Source organism: Acomys minous, assembly GCF_964271855.1.
Source record: "Acomys minous genome assembly, chromosome: 8".
Classification (NCBI taxonomy): domain Eukaryota; kingdom Metazoa; phylum Chordata; class Mammalia; order Rodentia; family Muridae; genus Acomys; species Acomys minous.
Genome location: NC_140489.1, coordinates 42,963,026 through 42,984,963, shown reverse-complemented (window position 1 = coordinate 42,984,963; position 21,938 = coordinate 42,963,026). Strand labels below are relative to the sequence as shown.

General features: G+C 39.7%; 1 protein-coding gene across 6 annotated transcripts in view; it reads left to right on the top strand.

Moving 5' to 3' along the window:
• SYT16 (synaptotagmin 16) overlaps nucleotides 1-21,938 on the top strand; it is a 244,442-nt gene that overhangs the window by 122,472 nt on the left and 100,032 nt on the right. Inside the window, exon 1 of one of the 6 annotated variants that reach the window (XM_084791504.1) lies at nucleotides 18,690-18,707. The exons of the other annotated variants lie outside the window; for them this stretch is intronic. The gene's annotated coding sequence lies outside the window, so the exon portion shown is untranslated. Of the gene's footprint in view, nucleotides 1-18,689; nucleotides 18,708-21,938 lie in introns of those variants that run through there. 6 annotated transcript variants of the gene reach the window in all.

The window sequence follows — 21,938 nt, the reverse complement described above, 5'->3', positions numbered from 1 at the left end:
CTTTTCTAAACCAAAGTTCCAGTGCCCACATTCCTCCAAACAAGAGCATGGTCAGGCCTATCACAGCAGTACCCCAGTCCCTGGGGCCAACTTCTGTCTTAGAGTTTCTATTGTTGTGAACAGACCTTGTGACCAAGGCAACTCTTATAAAGGGAAACACTTAATTGAATGTGGCTTACAGTTCAGAGGTTTAGCCTATTTTCATCATGGTGGGAAGCATGGCAGCGTGCAGGCAGACATGATGCCGGAGGAGCTGAGAGTTCTACATCAGGATCCTCAGGCAGCTGGAAGAGATAAGACCCACTGACCTGGCTTGAGCATCTGAGACCTCAAAGCCTACCTGATAACGACACACTTCCTCTAACAACTCCACACCTACTTCAACAAGGCCACACCTCCCAGTAGTTCCAGTCCCTATGAGCCTATAGGGCCATTTTCATTCAAACTACCACGATAGACAAATATATGTATTCCTGACTCTGAGACTTAAGTTTTCGGTGAACTTGTCTGAAACAGAAGAGTGTGGCTGTCTTATCCGTGTGTTTAACTGGTGTTATAATAATTATTTTAACAGTGCTGTTTTTCTTTCATGCCGAAATAAGAAAAGACAATGAAATATTTTGTGAATGTGAATCAACATATGGCACACCCATAAGAGTTAAAATACATAGATGCATTCCTGGGCATGGTGGAATCTACCTGTAATTCTAGCACTTTTGAGGATGAGGCAGGAAGGTTGGGAGTTTGAGGCCAGCCTGGGATTCACTACCAGATTCCATTGCAAAGCAAAGAACCAAGGAGAAAAGATGTAGTTATATAGTGTAACACCTAATGTTATTTATAGTTTGGCTTTTCTTTCAGCCCTTTTAGATGAAGAGGGACATGCAGGCCTATGGCCATTTCACCATCATCCACTTCCTCATAGTCCAGGTTTTTAGAATGGTTGGTGAGTTAATATAGTCAGGGAGTGATCTTTACAGGTAATAGAAGAGCGGTGCGATTTGTAGTTACTGTGCTGGAGTGGTTTTTGGATGTTGTATTTTGAGAACCAGCATCTAAGTTTTCAGGCTTCTTTTGGGATAACCCACTCAGAGGAATTCATAAGATAATCAAATATTTTATAACCCTCAAAAGCCCAAACTTCTTCTAGTCTTTCTCTCCTAAGAAGATGATTCAAAGCTATACATGCCACTGAGGTACCATTTTTTCTTTCTTTCCCTGAGCTAGGATTTCTCTGCATAGACGTGGCAGTCCTGGAACTCCTCTGTAGACCAGACTGACCTCCAGCACAGAGATTCATCTGCCTCTGCCTCCTGTGCACCACCCACACTTGTCAGGAACATTCTTTTAATTTACAAAATGTAGGATTACATTGTGATTTTTACTTCTTTGTTCAGAAACATGAGCTACTCCCTTCACAGTTCCTGCGCTACCCTTCCCCACTGGACATATGCAAAGTAAGGCCAGATTTGTTAGCAAGCTAAGCTGCATGGTCTTCTCTCTCCTGCTTTCATTACCTTGATCTGGAGAATCTGCATACGTATCTATGAAATGCCTTCTCACTGGGCTGGGAACTTCATACGATTCAGTCAGACACAGGGGATGAAAACAATTGAGAATTGTGGAACTGTAAAGAATGCGGGAAAGCTTGGATCTCTTTGTAATGACGACTGCCTCGTTTGGGTGACTTTGATTGAGACACAAGTTATTGTGAGTTGATCTTGGTCTTGTACTCTGGAAAATTATCTAAGCTTGTAATAACTCAGATGGGTCCGTCATACTATGACTAATTGAGCCCTGTCTGCTTGGTGGGCGAAACCTTGAAAGGAGTCTGTTGAGGGTTGCTGCTTTGAGGACCCTCATTTCTGCGTGCACGGGTATTTCCTGGGACTCTGTGTCCTGCTGCATGCTGTGCTCAGTGATGGAAGGGAAGTGGCACGAAGAGGGGCGCAGTCATTAATCTCTTGAAAATTACCTTCTTTTAGTGAAGGCAGGTAAAACTAAAACTGAAACGAAAGAGGCAAATAATTGAAATAATTATGGGTTATTAAAATGGTAAAAGCACATAAAATAAAGACTAATTGAGGAGACAAAGAGATTCGAGTCAAATGGGATTGTAAATACCTTTTTTTTTATTGCTGGATAGAGTAACTGAAAAGTCTGAGCAGGCCATAGTCTGTGTGTGTGTGTGTGTGTGTGTGTGTGTATGTATATGTGTGTGTATGTGTGTGTGTATGTGTGTGTATGCGTGTGCATGTGTGTGTGTGTATGTGTGTGTATATGTGTGTGTGTGTGTGTGTGTGTGTGTGTGTGTATGAAGAAAGGAGAAAAAGGAGTTTGGTTGGTTGTTAAAGAATTATGTAACTAAGGAGCATGACAAGTTCCAGGCCTGAGTGGTGGGTGGGCTGCTTGACTGGAGACTAAGGAAAGACTTAGAATTGCAGTCCTGTCAGAAGGGAGTCTGCTGACAGAATTCCCTTTTCCCCAAGTCTTTCCTAAACTCAACTTGAAGTGTTCAGATATGGCTTACCCACAGTAGAAGACAATCTGCTTTACACGAAGTTCGCCACTTTAAATATCTGTCTCACACAAAGAATACCCTTCAGAAACATCCAGAATAGTCTTTGAGCAATATTTTAGCACAGTGGCCTAGTTAACTTGACACATACAATTAACTCTCACAAGATCTTACCTTCTGTGTTTCTGTTCTTATTTTTGTTTTTATTTTATTTTATTTTTGGTGAGTTTTGGTAGAGAGCTTGGGAAAAAGTTGTCCTTAAAAACCTTTCTTAGGAAAATGTTCAATCACACAAGAAAGTAGGCAAAGAATGGTATAATGAGCCCTTGTGCCCGTCAGCCACTGTCAACTCAGTAACAAAGATGATTCGTTTCTGAATTATACGCTCCTGTCTCAAGTTCTTTCTCTTTTCCCAAGAGGCGATGTTCCTTTAAATGCCCCACCCTTCACTATCTCCTTTCTTGCAACTTAGAAAGCAGGCTGTAGTCTCCTATTCAAGAATTTCATCCAGTCCATGAACTTGTCAACCAGTCAGCTGAGTGTGCAGATGAAAGCATGAAATCGGAAGGTTGGGAGGAGACGTGAAACCCTTGACAGATCTGGGCACACTTACAGTTGAGCAGCTCTGCTTCTGAGTTATTTACATAAGCACGCATGGTGAGTTACCGTAGAAACAGCTTCTCCTTGTGGCATTTGAGCTTCCTCTGTGATGTAGGCTATTAATAAACACGAGCCTGGAGCTCTTACAAGTATGGATCACTGCTGGAAATGTTTAACAGCTAAGTGTGAGAACTTCCTAAACGCACATCATGGTTTCAAAAACTGCAGACTTCCTCCATGGTTTTTCGTGTTACCGATAAGTGTATAACATATGGGTGCATGTGTCTGATATACAGAATTCCGTCTTACTTTTAGCAGAAACTCTGGAACCCCTTTTGTTTGAAAATGGATATAGCATGGAGTTTCACTATGGAAAGTTCTAGATAGCTCTACATAGCACCGGTTGTTCATATGGGCTCACCAAGTAGTGTTTGTTGCTTAGTTGATGGAAGCGTGTCAGTCTTGCAGTGGGTCTCCATCACACATTTTTTTTTTTTTTTTTACTGGAGCAGTGAAGGATTTCACCTACTTTCTGGATAGTTTTGAGAGCTTTTGGTGTAGTCAAGTTGCACACACATTTTTTTTAATCATAGGAGTGCGAGGTTATAATTAAAACCTTTGCTTGCATAAGTCTATGAGTAGTGCTGTTAAATGTCTTCAGGTTACAGACAGTGTAGAGGAGACCACAAGGCAATGTTAGTTGTACTCGTCATGGGATTTTGGAGTTTTGCGCTTCTCTTGTCAGCCAGGCAGTAGAGCTCATATGTATTTTAAAAAGACATATGCTTGAAATCTTTTAAAGAACCACTTACGGGTAGGCGGCAAGGGAAAGGAGGTATTGTTTGACTAGAAGAGAGTTAGTAGCGCAGATCACCGCTGCAGCATAGAGGTGGGCGGCTGGGACTCCGCACGCTTCACTCACCGTCGGAGTAATCAGGGTTTGAAGGGACTGTTGAAGCAAGTGACTTACAATCTCACTACTTGCTTAGTGTGGCAGCTTACAGTAACTGACAGGGCCTGTCTGCAGTCACTAATTAAACTATTTACGTTCTTCTAAAACACGAATAAGGAGCAGAGGCCTTTGTCATGGGCGCGCTCGCTACGATGGGGATCCTGTGATCCCAGGTTAGATGATGGAGGTTCAATGACAAATTGACAGATATTGTTTGAGGTGCCTGCATTTAGACATGCCAAAAGCATGTTCAGTCTTAACTTTCATAGGGTTTCTCTACTCTGCGTCCTCTGAACAGTTCTTAGTATTCTTATTTGCCTAAAGCTTGCTTGTACTAGTTTTCCTTCAGCAAAGTCATGACAGGACATTAATTTGTACTTGTCAATCCATTAAAATGCAGGGCCTTTAATGGAATGTTAGTAGGAAGCTGCTTCTAAAGGGTGAGCACTTTGAATATTTAAATTTTGTTATTCTATTTATTTGTGTGTATGTACACGTACACACACTCATCTGTGTGTAGGCATGTGTGTGTGCACTCACGTCTGCATGTGTATAGGTGCGTCTGTATTTATGTATGTGCACTCACGCCCATATGTATGTAGTTAGTCATATGTGTGCTGTGGTGTACATGTCTTGTGGGAGTTCGTTCTTTCTCTTCTTCAACCATGTAGATCTCGGGGCTGAGCTCTTGTTTTCAGGTTTGGCAGCAAGAGCGTTTACTCATGGAATATCACAGGCCCTGTGGATGTTGCTGTTGCTGTTTTTTTTTTTTTTTAATAAATCATCATGAAGCAAAAGTCAAATAACAACCTTGCAAACCCCATTACACAAGGTCTTGTGGGAGAGCAGGATTTTATCCTGACTTTTAAAAAAGTTAGCAATAATATACTTTTATTTTCTATTACATTTATTTATTTTTCATATATGCGTGTGTGTGTGTGTGTGTGTGTGTGTGTGTGTGTGTGTGTGTGTGTGTGTGTACACGTGTATGTGTATGTGTCCATGTGTAGTTCAGAGGACTACTTGTGGAAGTCAGTTCTCTCCTACATGTGAGTCCTAGGGATTACGCTGAGGTCTCCTGGTGTAGTGTCAGGTGCCCTTACCTGCTGAGCCTTCTTGCCTGTCCTCACCTTGACTTTTATTAGAAAGTTCTTCATCCTCCATTTTGGATTTGTAAAGGCATCCTTTGTTGTTGTTGTTGCTACTTAATTATCCATAGCGATAACCTTAAGAACACACACACAACTGTGTCTAACATAGAAGACTGTGATCTGTTAACTAGATTTGAACTATTTGATATTTACTTTCTCCAAGCAGAAATAAAACAACTAGTCAGTTGGAGAATCACAATTGCTTATGATATGTGTGCTCTTTGGAACGAGTCTTAGCAGCAGGAAGCACTTGTTTTAAGTCTTTTATCTTTCTAAGTCTTCTCTATGACAGCTGTAGTTCTTGCCTCACTGTTGTAGGTCAGAAACCTTCACAATGCTTGTACAACTCATTTTGCCTGTCCTTTGCCTTTGCGGTCAAATTCCTAACTCATGTGAGTCTTAGGAGCATTTCATTTTGTTTTGTTTTTTTGTTTCTGCTTTTTTTTTTTTAAAGATTTTTATTTTATTTTATTTTTGGCATATACATTTATATTATTACACATAAATTAAAAAAAACTACATATAGCAAGAAGAACCACGAAACAATCAGGAATTATATCCATGTTACATTCAAGGTATTTTGGCTAGTTATATTTGGCAACTTTGCAGACAACATCTTTCCTATCTCGGTGAGTCTAAAATTGTGAATGAAAATCAGTATCTATCATATCTGTCAACTTAAAACATCTATCTATACCTAAAAACATCTTAACCCTTAAACAACTAAGCTCAATTGTAAGACTAACCTATCTGATCTTCAACCCCATCAGAGACTTGTGAAGGAATAAAACTTAATTACCTGAGTGAACTGAAAGGGCAGGTTAGCAGCTTCTAAAATGAAAAAAAAATGTCAGAGACAGTTTGCTGCCTAAACAGTTACCTAAAACTCTCTATAACATTGGAGCATCATCTTCAGCCCTCTGGCCCAATATATCTGACAGACGTATTTGTGAGGCAGGAACTATTGAGGACTTGCTTACTCTGTCTTGGCAGAGTTCGGCCATTGACTCTGCCTGCATCCAAGCTTGCCCATTTTTAGGCAGAATTCTGTCTGTGGCAGAAATGAGGACATTTTCCCCAGTGGCTGGTTTGCTGAATTTGAAGCCATCTCCATACAGAGGTTCTTTGATGCTCATCATCTTCTTGAGGTAGTAGGCTGGGTGTTGCTAGGTGTTAACCTGTCTTATTTGTCAAAAAATCTTTAAATATTAATCTTGAAATGCCATATTCTTTAGGCCTCTGAGGCTTTTGAAGATTTTATCTAACTATTTTACCTTATCTATATATGGGACCATATCTGTTAAACCTACGATGTATATTCTTGAGATAAAAATAGACTAGTAATTGACATGACCATGATTTGATCTACTAACAATTAGCTTGTATTACTTAATTATCCTAAACAGCCTGCAATAGCACTTTCAAGGTCTTGGAAGTAAACTTTGTATTATAATTGAATTGTAGGGGTTCAATACCCCTTATTAGAGTAGAAATATATATAATGTGTGTGGAGAATAATCTTAAGTTTTAATTCTATACCAATGTACCAAAATTAAACTTATTTTGTAGCAATATACAAAATTCCATATCAATGAGTTAAAAATAACTTTATTTGTTAGTAACAAATAAGGCCTTAGGTTGAAGAGTAGATTCAATCATCTACTTTTTATCCTATCATCTCTCTATATTTCTATATCCCCCTTCTTTCTTTTCAACCCCCATCTTCATATCTATGAAAGAAAGATAAAGGAAAAGAGAGACATCCCTGAGTCCAACCTCATTTTCTCTCTGAATAAGACCAATAATAACTGATAACCAAATCCCAATGAAAACAAGCATCTGTAGCCCAAAAGAGCAAACAGAAACCTACCCAACCTCCTTAGAGGAAATGGGATGTTGTTCTCTTAAGAGTTTCTTCAGGCTGATTTGGGGCAAATAGTACCTTTGTAGGGGCCCAAATAAAATTGGTGAAAATGGCTAAACAAGCCAGAAATAGTATTTGTGGTCCAGTTTCTAAATACGGAGAAATTACAGGCTTAAGAGGAATCCTGTGTAGGACAGTCTGAAATGCTGGACCAATTTGTATTGGAAGCTTTCTTCGAACCTGTCCTGGGAGCTGTCCTGTTCTGACGAGTAACAACAACTAAAGCACTTGGGGCTGCAACATGAAAGATGCAGGATGTCAGTATCCAGCACGCTGAGAGGAGTGGATCCTGCCAGGTCTGATCCAGTGTCAGTGTCTGGTTCTTTTGTTCTGAAAACATAAATTCTCACAAGCATTATACAGTCATAAAATTATAAATATATGAGGTGTGCGTGATGCACAGAACAATTAAGGCTGGTTCTTTGCTCTTTGTGTGAGCAGAAGAAAGACATCTGCAAATCTTTATTCATGCCATATGAAGAATGGCATCTAATAATAAGTCACAGAGATTCTGTGACCAACAAGAAGCCTTGTCTGTGCATAGACATTCATGTCTCAGCCAGTCTCAGAGCTGTTCCCTTGTAGTGGGCTTAGCAATATAAGTTACCTGCTTGTTCTGCAGTTTGAATTCTTTACATTCTGATTGTAGCCTCTTCCCTCACCTCCTCCATATCCCACTCTCCCCCCCTCATCCCCTCCCCCTCCCTCCCCTAGTCCTCAGAAAGGGGAGCCCGCCTTCGCTAACATCTGACCTCAGCCTATCAAGTCTCATCTGCACTACCTGTGTCCTCTTTCTCTGTTGCCTGGCAGGGTCACAGTCCATGTCAGAAGTGGTCCCTACTCCCCATATTGTGGGACCCACAAGGAGACTGGGCTGCCTGTCTACTACACTGATATTCCTCTGTTCAGAATTCTCTGTTTAGCACTGAACCCCATTTTTTAATTGGTGTATTTTCCTTGGTGGTGCTTAATTTCTTGAGTTCTTTTTATATTTTGGGTATTAGACCTTTGTCAGATGTATGGTTGGTAAAGATCTTTTCCCTGTCTGTAGGCTGTCGTTTTGTTCTGTTGACTGTTTCTTTTACCTTGCAGAAGCTTTTCAGTTTCACGAGGTCCCATTTATTAATGGTTGATCTTAGTGCCTGAGCTGTTGGTGTTCTGTTCAGGAAGTTGTCTCCTGTGCCAATGAGTTCAAGGCTCTCCCCCACTTTTTCTTCTAACAGATTTAGAGTGTCCAGTGTTAAGTTGAGGTCTTTAATCCACTTTGCCTTTAGTTTTTGTGTATAGTGATGGCGATAAATATGGGTATATTTGCATTTTTCTATATGTAGCCATCCAGTTAGATCAGTATCGTTTGTTGAAGATGCTATCTTTTTTTTCCATTGTATGGATTTGTCTCCTTTGTCAAAAATCAAATGCCCATAGGTGTGTGGGTTTATTTCTTGCTCTTCAATTCAATTCCATTGATCAAACAGCCTATTACAATGCCAGTACCACGATGTTTTTATTACTGTTGCTCTATAATATAGCTTGAGATCTGGGATGGAGATTCCTCCAGAAAATCTTTTATTGTACAGCATTGTTTTAGCTATTTTTGGGTTTTTTGTTTTTCCATATGAAGTTGAGAATTGACCTTTCAAGGTCTATAAAGAACTGTGTTGGGATTTTGATAGGAATTGCATTGAATCTGTAAATTGCTTTTGGTAAGCTGGACATTTTTACTATGTTGATTTTCCTGATCCATGAACATTGGAGATCTCACCATCTTCTGATATCTTCTTGAATTTCTTTCTTTAGAAACTTGAAGTGTTTTCATATAAGTCTTTCACTTGCTTGGTTAAAACCACACCAAGATATTTTATATTATTTGTGGCTATTGTGAAGGGTGTAGTTTTCCTAATTTCTTTCTCAGCCCATTTGTCAGGGCTACTGATGTTTTTGAGTTGATAATTTTTTACCCAGCCACTTTGCTGAAGGTGTTTATCAGCTGCAGGAGTTCCTTGGTAGAGTTTTTAGGGTCACTTATATATACTATCATGTCATCCACAATAGTGATAGTTTGACTTCTTCCTTTCCTATTTGTACTCCCTTGATCTCCTTTAGTTGTTTTATTGCTCTAGCTACAACTTCACATTCTATATTGAAGAGATATATAGAGAGTGGACAGCTCACTCCTGTCCCTGATTTCTGTAGAATTGATTTAAGTTTCTCTCCATTTAGTTTGATGTTGGCTATTGGCTTGCTGTATATTGCCTTTATTATGTTTAGGTATGTGCCTTGTATCCCTGCTCTCTCGGAGACTTTAAAAATGAATGAGTGTTGGGTGTTGTCAAATGCTTTTTTGGCATCTAAGGAGATAATCCTGTGGTTTTTTTTCTTTAAATTTGTTTATACGGTGGATTACATTGCTGGATTTCCATATATTGAAACACCCCTGCATGCCTGGAATGAAGCCTACTTGGTCACGATCGATGATATTTTTGATGCATTCTTGGATTTGGTTTGTGGGTATTTTATTGAGTATCTTTATGTCAGTGTTCTGTTTCTGTTTTGTGAAATAATTTAAAGAGAATTGGTATTAGATCTTCTTTGAAGGTCTGTTAGAATTCTGCACTGAATCCATCAGGCCCTGGGCTTTTTTTTTTTTTTTTTTTGGTTGGGAGACTTTTGATGACTACCTTAATTTCCTTAGGAGATATAGGACTATTTAATTTGTTTACCTGATCTTGATTCTGTTTTTTGATTGAGTATCTATCAAGAGATTGAGATCTTGATTGAGTATCTATCAAGAAAATTGTCCAATTCATTTAGGTTTTCAATTTTTGTGGCACATAGGCACATAGGTACGAACTAATGGTTCTCTGGATTTCCCCACTGTCTGTTGTCATGTCTCCCTTTTAATTGCTGGGTTTGTTGATTTGATTACTCTCCCTTTACCTTTTAGTTAGTTTGACTAAAGGTTTCTCTATCTTGTTGATTTTCACAAAGAACCAGCTCTTGGTTTTGTTGGTCCTTGGAGTTGTTCTCTTTGTTTCTAATTGATTGATTTAAGTTCTGAGTTTGATGATTTCCAGCCGTCTATTCCTCTTTGGTGAGTCTGATTTTTTTGCTGTTGTTCTAGAGCTTTCAGGTGTGTTGTTAAGTTGGTAGTATGGGCTCTCTCCAATTTCTTTATATAGACACTTAGTGCTATGAACTTTCTTCTTTGCACTGCTTTCATTGCGTCCCATAAGTCTGGGTATGTTGTGCCTTCAGTTTCATTGAATTCTAGGAAGTTTTTTATTTCTTTTTTTTTTTATTTTGTTCCTTACCCAGATATCATCATGTAGGGAGCTGTTCAGTTTCCATGAGTTTGTAGGCTTTCTGTTGTTTCTGCTGTTATTGACTTTCAGCTTTCATTCATGGTGGTCTGATAAGATACAAGGGATTATTTCAATCTTTTTGTATCTGTTGAGGTTTGTTTTGTGACCAATTATATGGTCAAATTTGGAGAAGGTTCTATGAGGTGCTGAGAAAAAGGTAAATTCTTTTGTGTTTCGGGGAAAAGTTCTGTATATATCAGTTTGGTCCATTTGATTCATGACGTCTATCAGTTTTGTTGTTTCTCCATTTAGTTTCTGCCATGGTGATCAATCTATTGGTAAGAGTGGAGTGTTGAAGTCTCCCACTATTAATGTGTGGGGTTTGATGTGTGATTTAAGCTTTAGTAATGTTTCTTTTATGAATGTGTGTGCTCTTGTATTTGGGCATAGATGTTCATAATAGAGACATCATCTTAGTGTATTTTTCCTTTGATGAGTATGAAGTGTCCTTCCCCATCTTATTTGATTAGTTTTGGTTGAAAGTCTATTTATTAGATGCTAGGATGGCTACTCCAGCTTGTTTCTTGGGTCTATTTGTTTGGAATACCTTTTCCCAATCCTTTCCTCTAAGGTAATGTTTATTTTTATTAGAAGCATTTTGGGAAAAGAATCCCATTTAGAATTTTCCCAAGGAAACTGAACCTAGTTAAAAAAAACAAACAAACAATATTTGGTGTAAGATTTTGTTCATAATGGAGGCTGACAGGAAATACCCTTTTCACTTGACAGGGGGATTTCTGGTCACTAATTTGCAGGACTCAGGGACACAGTAGAATTCTGATGGAATGAGATGCCGGTAGTTTGCTTGCAGACTTTCCTTCCTCCCAGGAGGTGGGCATGAGTCCTAGTTGGATGTGAGTGGGACCCTGTGAATAGAAGACTATAGAGTTCTTTGGTGTCCTTAGCAAGCAACATTAGGTGACTTTTTGTGAGAAACTTGAAGACTTGAAAGAGGAAGAAAGGAAAAAGGCAACTAACTGGTCGGTGCTGTGGCATTAAAATAGAAATATAACTAGCATTTGTTTTAACTGAAAAGGCACAGTGATTATGTATATGTGTATATGTAAATATGTTGTATATGTATGATATAGTATATGTATATGCATATATTGCTATGAAATAGATCCTATAGTGTGTAGTTACTTAAGACACATTTGGATCCAGTATCACACTCAGAAAACAGTGCTTCGCAGTTTTTATGTGGAATTCTCTGCCAGTGGCAAGGAAAATGTAAAAACAGTGTTTCCAAATGGTCTTTGGGGCCACCTTGTCTGAGCAGACTCGAGAGACTCTGTGTACCCCTGCCTAGCCTACTTCTGTTTGTAACCACAAAGATCCCATTAAGGCTGCTGATTCTGATGGGATCTCAGGGGGAATCTGATTATTAATGCTTGCCAGACACAAAAGCATTGACATTGTCATGTGATTAGCATCACTCTCCTAAGAGCCCAGTCATCAAGGATGCCAGGAAACCTAATCTTCATAACTGCTAATGAAGGAGATAAAATGTGTAGCAATAGTCATTTCAGTAATGACTGATTTTACTATCTGCTTGGGTTGGAAGCTTGCATAAGCAACCAACCGAAAGGAAACCATAGGAAAACCAACAAACAGTTGTTAGCATTGATTTGCCTTGAGAGTTTCAGCTGATGCCCTCCACTCACAGACGTGAGAGGCCCAGGATGAATGAGGCTGTGGGACTGGGTCCTTTGACCTTGCAGAAAATATAGTCAATGGGTTAGAATTGTGATGGGATAGATTTCTACTTATGCATGAAAATTTCATTAGATGAACGATTAATGTTCCTTCATTACAAACTTAATGGAACCAGGTTAAACCTGTTGTATAATTGCTGGTCATGGGCTATCTTTCAGAAGCAGACCAACTTCAGCAATCTGTGTTGTCTGTAACAGTGACAACAGGAGCAAGGACTCACTGAAACTCTGGGAACAATATGAACATCATCATCAGGAAACAGCTTGTTCAGTCAATGGTTTGAAAATAGTGTAAAATTTATTTTTAAAAAACTTAATTGTAGTTTTAATAGGTGTTTAGCTTCTTGATGTAATGAATCTGACTTATGGAGGCCAATCCGAATACAGTTCATTTTGAGCCAACACTTATTTCTTGGCTGACTGCTATCATTTTCTATATTTGGCAAATGTCAGAAATTTTAATAAGTTCATTTATCTGTATCATTGATATATTTGGCCCAAATGAGGTGTTGGATGTCAACAGCAATATTAAACCCAATGGATGGGCCTGCAGGAAGCTTCCCCAAACACTGCTGGGCTGCTTTCCTTGTGAAATATTAGAGGCTTACTGGGTGTATTCTACTACATTGCAGAAGAAATGAAAGCCCAGGGAAATAATGCCCCTTACAAGCCGTTGCTACTTACAGATCTGGGAATGACACATGGCGCTTCACCTATCTTAGTCTTTGTTTCTTGTTTTTAAATTTTTTTTTTTTGTGGTGCTGGCAATGAAACCCAACATGTACAGAGGCACACTCTACCACTGAGCCACATCCCTAGCCCCTTCCTAAACCTCTCCCTAAAAAAAAAAAAAATACGTGTTTTTATTTTATTATTGTCATGTTTAGCCAGAAAGGAATGCCACCTCTTTTAGTTTTGTAGAAAATATAGAAGTAAGCCTGACTCCTGACAAACTTAGTAATGTGACAATTTCAGTTTTTAAAATCATAAATCACTACAAATGGAAAACATAAGAGGCTATAAAAATAAGTCAAAATGTTAAGTGAAGGTAGCACTATAAAATACATGTTTGTCGAGGTGTCTTAGTTAGGGTTTTTATTGCTGTGGTAAAGCACTGTGACCATAAATAACTTGTGTGCGCATGGCGGGGGCATTATTTCAGTTTACAAGCTTACAGGTCACATGCTATTGATAAGAGAAGTCAGGGCCGGATCTCACGTAGGGCAGGATTCTGGAGGCAGGAGCTGATGCAGAGGCCATGGAGGGGGGAGGCTTACTGGCTTACTGTCCCCATGCCTTACTCAGACTGTTATTTTGTAATTGAAAAATTTTTTTAAATAAATTTGATCATGTTTTCACCCTCCCTCAATTCATCTAACAGGCTCCCCACCTCCCTGTTGACTCAATCTTGTGTTCTATTTCTTTTTCACTCTTTAAAAAGTAACACAACACAACCCCCCTAAAAAACCAAGAAACACACCCATAAACATACACACACACAACCACAAAAACAGAAACCAAAGCAAATAAGCAAAAGACCAATAAAACAAACAAACAAACAAAACTGTCCAAGCAATGCAAAAAGAGACAAAAATTTACAAAAATACCACCGAGTTTGTTTTGCGTTGGTCTAATACTCTTGAGCATGAAACCTACCCTGATGTATGTTAGTATACCCAGAGAAACTCCATTGGAGAAAACTAATTTTTCTTCGCTGGAGGCTATCAGCTGTAGACGGCTTCCCGGGTGTGAGTGGGACCCTGTGTCCACTCCCCTCTCTCAGTTCTGGGACCTCAGTTAGCTTGACTCTTTGCAGGCTTTGCCATGCAGCCTGATTTCTTTTACATCCCAGGACCACCTTGTCCTAGGGGTGATACCACCCCCAGTAGGCTGGGTCCTGTTGTACCAACCGTTAACTAAGAACATACTCGACAGGCTTACCTGCAGCCCAGTCTTATGGAGGCACTTTCTTAAATTAGGTTCCCTCCTCTCAGATGACTCTTGCTTATGTCAAGCTGACAACAAGCTAGCCAGCACAATAGCTTTATGTATTCGCTATTCAAAAATATTGATTGCCTTTTCTATAACCATCAGGCACTCTGCTACATGCTGATAACACAACAAAGACAAAAATCAACTAGCTCCCAGACTTCATAGAAATTCTAATTTATTAAAGAAAACAAATGTGAAAAGAAATACATAAACCACAAGCAAACTACAATTATATATTATTAAACTATAATGTGTGTTATTAAGAATAAGGGGTACTAATAAATTCTTAAAAATAATCAGTGCTTTTAGCCATCAGGGTGATGCAGGTTAAAATTTCTTTACATGCCATCTTACCCCCATCAGAATGACACTCACCAAGAAAAGAAAGACTGGTGAGAATGTGGGAAAAGAGGAACTCTTACACACTGCCGGTGCGAAGGCAAACTTGTGTAACCACTATCAAAATCAGCATGGAGGTTCAAAGAACAAGGAAAAACCCAAACATAGACATGGTAGCCAGTTAGAACACTCTTTGGAATACACTCAAAGGACTCTAAAGTCAATGCACCACAGAGATATTTGTGTGCCCATATTTATTGCTGCATTATTGACAATATCCAGGAAATGGAGTCAGTCTCTCAATAGGCATCTACTGTTGTGGTTTCTGACAACATAGGTCACTTTTCCAACCTAGAAGCCCATCAGCAGGTATGAATGGATAAGTAAAATGTGGTAGACACACGTGATGGCGTTTGTTCATTTATTAAGGAAGGTGGAGTCATGGCGTTTGCATGAAAATGGACAGATCTGGAGATAAACGCATTTAATGAAATAAGCCAGACTCAGCAAGACAAATATGCAGGTATAGCTCAGTGTTGGAGCATTGGACTGCATGTTTCCTTTTATTCACAGAGCCTAGATTTAAAATTAAATATATGCATCTTTGTATATATGTGTGTATATTCACGTATGCGTAGGCCATGCAACTAGAAAGAAGATCAGGAGAGAGGAGGACAGGATCTTAAGAGAGGCGGGAAATCGAGCACCTAATGGAACACACGTGATGAGAGAGCACAGGGGCAACCATGTAAAAGAAGAAAGGGAGCCAAACGGGAGGAGGAGGCAGGGCATGGGAAAGAGCAGTAGGAGGGGACCAACGTTTTAAAAAAAGAGGTGCTTTGAAAGAATATTTTAGGATGGCTTAATTTAGTCTGGGTTCAGGGAGAAAGAAAAAGAGATCTCTGAAAGTGTAAACTGAGGACTATAAGGAGTTTAGTGGGTGCTGTTGGGTGGGAGTGGGGGGGATCCCAGAGGCAGGACAGCTTCAGAGAGGGAGCCGAAGGACTGAGGAGATGCTGCAGGTGTAGACAGCGAGTAGACAGGAAGGGGCTGGACCATACGGGCCCTGAGCCCTCCGAAGTAGGACATTATGGTAGATGACGGGTGAATTAGTCAGGGTCTCTAGAGAACTGAGAGAATGAGTTTATATATGTGAAGGAGATTTATTAGGATGGCTTACAGGCTATGGACCAAGTAGTCCAACAATGGCTGTCTGCCAATAGAAGGACCAAGAACCCAGTGTTCAGTCCACTGTATGTCTCAGGTGTATAACTGGATGTCTTAGCTGGTCTTCAGTATACGCTAGAATCCTGAAGAAGTGGACTCTAACGCCAGTGCAGGAATGGTCTTGCCAGTGAGAGTGAGGGTAGGCCAGAAAAGAGCAATGGCTTCCTTCTTCCATGTCCTTTTACAGGCTGCCAGCAGGTGTGGTCCTGATTAAAAGTGGGTCTCCCCACATCAAAAGAGTTGGATGAAAAGTGGTTCTCCCCACTTTGAATTATTTAATTAAAAAAAAAACCCACAACAACCTTAGAGGTATACCTAGCTGTTTGGGTTTTAATTAGTTCCACATTGACAACCAAGAATAACCATCACAACAGGAGGGGACATTGCTTTAAATGTCAAGTGCTCTCATCAAGCATGTATCTTGCAAAGGTGTTAGAAGTCATCCTGGAGATGTATGGTGGAAGTGAATGTGGGGGAGATCACTGAAGAGGTTGCTAAGCCGTACGGGTGCCAGTCAAGGTGACTTGAACTAAGCAGGTACCTCTCTTGTGGCAAAGAGTAATCAGTTCAGGATGGACGAATGGGTGGGACCTTGGTGGCCAATTACAGGTACATCAGCAGTTGTTGAGTGATGACTAGGTTCCTGTGTATTGTGATCACAAGCCTGTAAGCTGCAAGGAATTACAACTGCATACTCTGCATGTACATAGTAATGAGTTGTATCAGGCAGTGAGCTTCTGAGTCGTCACCCCTCTTTTTAACCACATTTTTATAGGTCTGGCTACTTCTGCCGTTGACAAGGACATCATGCTGACATTTTGAGTTTTGCTTAGTCTGTCTCAAGAGAGTTTCAATCACTGTAGTTACATGTTGCCTCCTTAGTTTTGAGCCTAATGTATTTTCAAGTGACATTCAGTTGTTTTTCTTCTCTTGAGATGAAAACTAACTGTCCTGGTATCTTTATCTGGGAGTTCTTCCCGTTTCTTTCTTTTCCCAATCTTATCATATTTGTTCTCAATTATATTGTACTTTACTATGGATGCTATTTAAACTTTCTGAATTGCCTTCATCAGGCACTTGATGTGTGCCAATGGCCTTAGGGTGTGGGTGTCTTGCTAATGGAGGCGAGGGCATGCTAATCACTTGGGATGGCCTCTATCTTTTTAATTTGTATTTTAGACTTTTCGTCTGCATGTATGCACGTATGTGCACCTCATGTGTGCCCGGTGAGAGCGGAGGTCAGGAGTCGGAAGAGAGTGACAGTTCTCCTGGAGGTGGCATTTCACATAGTTGTGAGCCAACATGTTGGTGCTGGGAATCAGACCCAGGCCCTCTGGAAGAGCAGCCAGTACTCTTAACCAGAGTCTCCTCACTCCCAGGCTTTACCGTTAAGAGGTAAATATTACTTCAGTCCTTTGGCTCTCCTTAAGATCTGATTATATGTGTTTGAAAGTGGGTTTCTGTCCAAGAACAGCGACAGTCTCTTGAGAAAATTGTTACTGAGGTGGTATTTAGTTCTCCCTCTAGGACCACTGAGGACCTGGCCTGTTTGTGTTAGAACCACTGGGCATTTGTGGAGGCACATTTAAATTTCTTTTGGCTATAATAGATACTCAAAAATACTCAGTGGGCTTATGAAAGCTGAGTATTTAAAAAGTGCCATCACTATAATGGCGTAAACCTCAAGCAGCCTCACATTTCTGTCAAACTAAAGTCTAATTTGTTTCACATTGTCCTGCTCAAGCCTACATGAAAATATCTGTTCTGTCAAGTTTAGAGATGGATTTTAATAGAAGAAGCCTTATATGACTGAGAGAGTGGTTGAAGATATTTCTACGTTATTACACTTACTTTGGAAAATCAGTTGTAACAGTTTTTATGCTTTAAATGGTTTCCATTAGCGGAGCAGGCGAAATAGAAACGGTAGGAGACCAGCCCTTCAAGTCAGGCTGGTGAGGGGCTCAGCAGGTAAAGGCGCTTGCTGGCAAGCCTGATGGCCTGCATCTGATCCTGGAACCGTGTGATGGAAGGAGAAAATGGACTGCTGCAAGTTGTCCTCTGACCTCAGCACATGCCCACCCCATAAAATGAATAAACAAACAAACAAACAAACAAACAAAGTCAGCCAGACATCAGTTTGAACCCAGCTGTTGCCATTTCCTAGGGAGATAGCCCACTTTTGACAATTCTAGCATCAGTGGTCTTACTGGCTGTGTATAAAGGGTTGGAGTAGTTGTGTGAATTTCAACAGGAGCGAATTCGAATACCATTTCTGGTCTTTAATCCAGATAATTAATGTCAGAGCAAGGCACGGATCCTTTCTGAGCCGCAGTGTTTTTATCTGTAAAAGGGGAAAGCTATTGTTTTTACGTACATTTTATTTATGTAAGTGCTCAAAAGCACTTGTATATAATAACATGTTAGATAAATGCTCTTTCCTGAGATATTAAAATATCAGAAAGATTTTAAGAGTTTAATAAATTTTTGCCTTGTAAAAAATCATAAAATTCAGCATAATGAATGCCTGATATTAAGTGCCTATTTCATATTGGATTCTTTCTGTGGGTTTTAAAAACACTGTGCTATATAATTTACAGGATGAATTGCAATATAGGGAGTCATGGTCTCTGCATTATGAATGAGAACATACAGATGCCCAGGCACGTGCCCATGATCTGCAGTAACTGAGGGGTGGATCCAAGGCAGCCTTGGTTTGCAATGACTCTAAAAATTTGTTCTCTCCCTCCCTCCCCACCCCCTCCCTCCCTTTCTCTTTCCCTCCTCTCCTCTCTCTCCTTCCTTCGTTTCTGACTCATTCTTCTCATTGTGAATGGGTAACTATATGTCTTTTGATTACAGGGAAGCTCACATTTTCATTTATATCTACTGTTGTCCTTCTTCCCCCTGCACCAAAACCAATAGTAAAGGTGTGTCCAAGACCCTGCAATGACAGTGTGGTTGTGTTGTTTCTATATTACTACATAAAGACCCCTTGATAGCCCTCTCTTTTGCAGTGTGTATGTGGTGTGTATGTGTGTGTGTGTGTGTGCATGTGTGTGTGTTTGTATGTATGTACTTGAGAGTGTGGTGCACACACAATGCATCGATAATGTAGAGGTCAACATTGAGGGTTCTTCCTCCATTGCTTTTCACCTTACTCTTTGAAGCACGGTCCCTCAAACTTGGATTTGACTAGGCAGGCTAGCCAGTAAGCCCTTGGAATCCTCCTGTCTTTGTCTCCTCAGCTCTGGGATTACAAGTACATATTGGTATGCATGGCTTTCTGGTGGGTATTGAACTCATGACCTCATGCCTGAGCAGCAAGCTCTTTACTGACTAAGCCATGTCCTCTGCCCCAGTAGTCCTTTTTTATATTTGTGAAGATGCCAACACATTTTGGACAAATGCTTCAATTCAGTAAGTATTTCATTTCAATGGCAAGCATTTCTACCCACATAACAAATTTGCTTTTAAAAGAAAACACCTGTGGAGGCTTCTGAATCCTGTGAAAGATGGATGGCAGCCCATTTTGTAGTTCTTATTTTCACCACATGCATTATTCATCTTCCAAACCTTCTTAGGCAATTCAAAATGACTTTCTCCATCAGGCTTGATAATGGTAGACTTAATTAGCTTCAAGGCCAGTGTATCAATGACAAATAACTAACACTTTGTAGACAAGGGGGATTTTCTGACAGCTGCCTGTGGAGAGACACTCCAACGAATGCAGTATTCTCGACTTTTCCTTAGATTGTCCTGTGAATCATGGATCATGGTGAAGAGTGAAAAGGGGTTTTTCCAAGGTGATTTAGCTTTCCAAAAAGTGTAAACATCCACATGTGTTAGAAGGTAGATTTGTATATGATTTTGACTTAGGATTTGGTTACCTGCACACTATACTATTGAAAATGCTTTCTTGTCTTTCAGAAATGTAGCTTATCCTACAGGAAAGCATAAACCTTTAAGTTGACACAGGCATGCGCACAGGCTTCCGCCATAGAATCTTATGGTTTTCTCCAAGCTGCCATTATTTTAGATTGTAACTAGCCCTGCCCCCTGTAAGAAGCTATCACTAGGAAAATAAGGTAAAAAAGATTTAACCGACAGCCTTTAAAGGCCCATAAGCATTTTTATTTTCTCAACACAATTGTCTTTGGTGGAGATTTTTTAAATATATGAGAAAACACATAACTGAAGACTATCATAGCTTTCCTATATTGAAACACAATTCCGTTGTTTTCTGCATGGTAATTTTCTATATTTAAAACTATCATAGTTCAGTTAACTACCACTACAATTAAAACAGAATTCTAGTTAAAATAAGATTTTAAAAAGGCACTCCTTGAGAATACACTGGTGGCTTTCCTTTTTTAAAAAATTGTATCAATTGTTACTATGTCTTTCTTAGATTTCCAGATTATTCTGAGTATTTCCTGTTTTTAAAATTTTTATCAATTGTTACTATGTCTTTCTTAGATTTCCAGATTATTCTGAGTATTTTTAGAGGTAGTAAACCTTTCCAGGCCCCCTGCAACAAGAACTCATATGTTTCTCTCTCTCTCTCTCTCTCTCTCTCTCTCTCTCTCTCTCTCTCTCTCTCTTGCTCTCTCTCTTTTGCTCTCTCTCTCTCTCTCTCTCTCTCTCTCTCTCTCTCTCTCTCTCTTGCTCTCTCTCTCTCTTTTGCTCTCTCTCTCTCTCTCTCTCTCTCTCTCTCACACACACACACACACACACATGTTTGTTTTTTTAAATTTATACTCCTCATAATGATAAACCATCAGTAAGTACTTTAATCCAGTAATGAGCCTTTTCAAGACTTTTAGTGTATACTTTTTTTTAATCCATGGATCTTTGTTTCTACTCAGACAGTAGTCCTGTGTATGAGCCAGACTGAGTGAGCCAGGAAGCAGAAATCTTCTGTGGTTGATGCTTCAAATTTCTACCTTGAGTTACTGGTATAACATCCTCCCACAGTGGATTATGACCTGGAAGGTTACAGTTTAAGCCAAATCAGCCCTGTTCTGCCCAAGTTTGCTTTTTGTTAGAGTGTTTTTTTTTTTAAATCATAGTAACATAATAAATCTCCCCTCTTCTTTCTCATCCATTCATTCATCCTTCTCTCTTCCACGCATATGATCAGGAGCCACATCATCTCACTAGCTATAAGAAAGGACTCCAAAGAACCAGAATAGTAAACACATTTGTATCTCCCTTGGTGTGCTGTCTCAATTGAGTTGACATTTACTTAAAAACATCTCCATGACTGTTTATCTGTACTGATATCCTTTGGCTTTAGGCTTATTCAGTATAAATGGTATCAAGCATTACCAATTAGGTAGGGTTTTTTTTTGTCCAGACATTGGTGCTCTTCCTTTTTCAGTGTTCTACAATATAACAACTAGACACTCCCTCTTCCCCTAAAGAGATTGAGATTTGGTCTCTTTTTCATTGCTTTGAGATAATATGATAGTGAGTATTAACAAAGATTCAGAACTCATCCCAGAAAAGGCGATTTTATATTCAATATATCCAGACTCAGCTTCTCTGCTCTTTGGCCTACCTGGTATGTCCTTGAATTTTAGAGAAGAAAGGAACTGTTAGAGTAAGGGAATTCTACTTTACAGGTGATGAGAAATGACAGAATCAAGACTATTTGTCCTTAAACATTTTCATTAGTAGCTACATCTACCCACCCATCTACCTACTAACCCACCAACCATCCACCCATATGCACATCCATCCATCCCTTCATCCATTTCTCCACCCATCCATCCACCCACCCACCCATCCATTCACTTATCCATCTACCATCCATCCATCAATCCATCCACTCATCAATCCATCCATTCATCCAACCATCCATCCACTCATATGCACATCCATCCATCCATCCATCCATCCATCCATCCATCCATCCATCTAATCAACCATCCATTCATCTATCCATCCATCCATCCATTCATCCATCCATTCATCTAATCAACCATCCATTCATCTATCCATCCAACCATCCAACCATCCATCTATCATATTCAGGACTCCCCTTCCTTTATGTGGGTTCTGAATCTGTAACCTATAAAAATACTCCCAGAACTTGTGGACTGCTGACTTATCAGAAGAATATTGACAAATACATGCAACTTTATAACATAAAGACA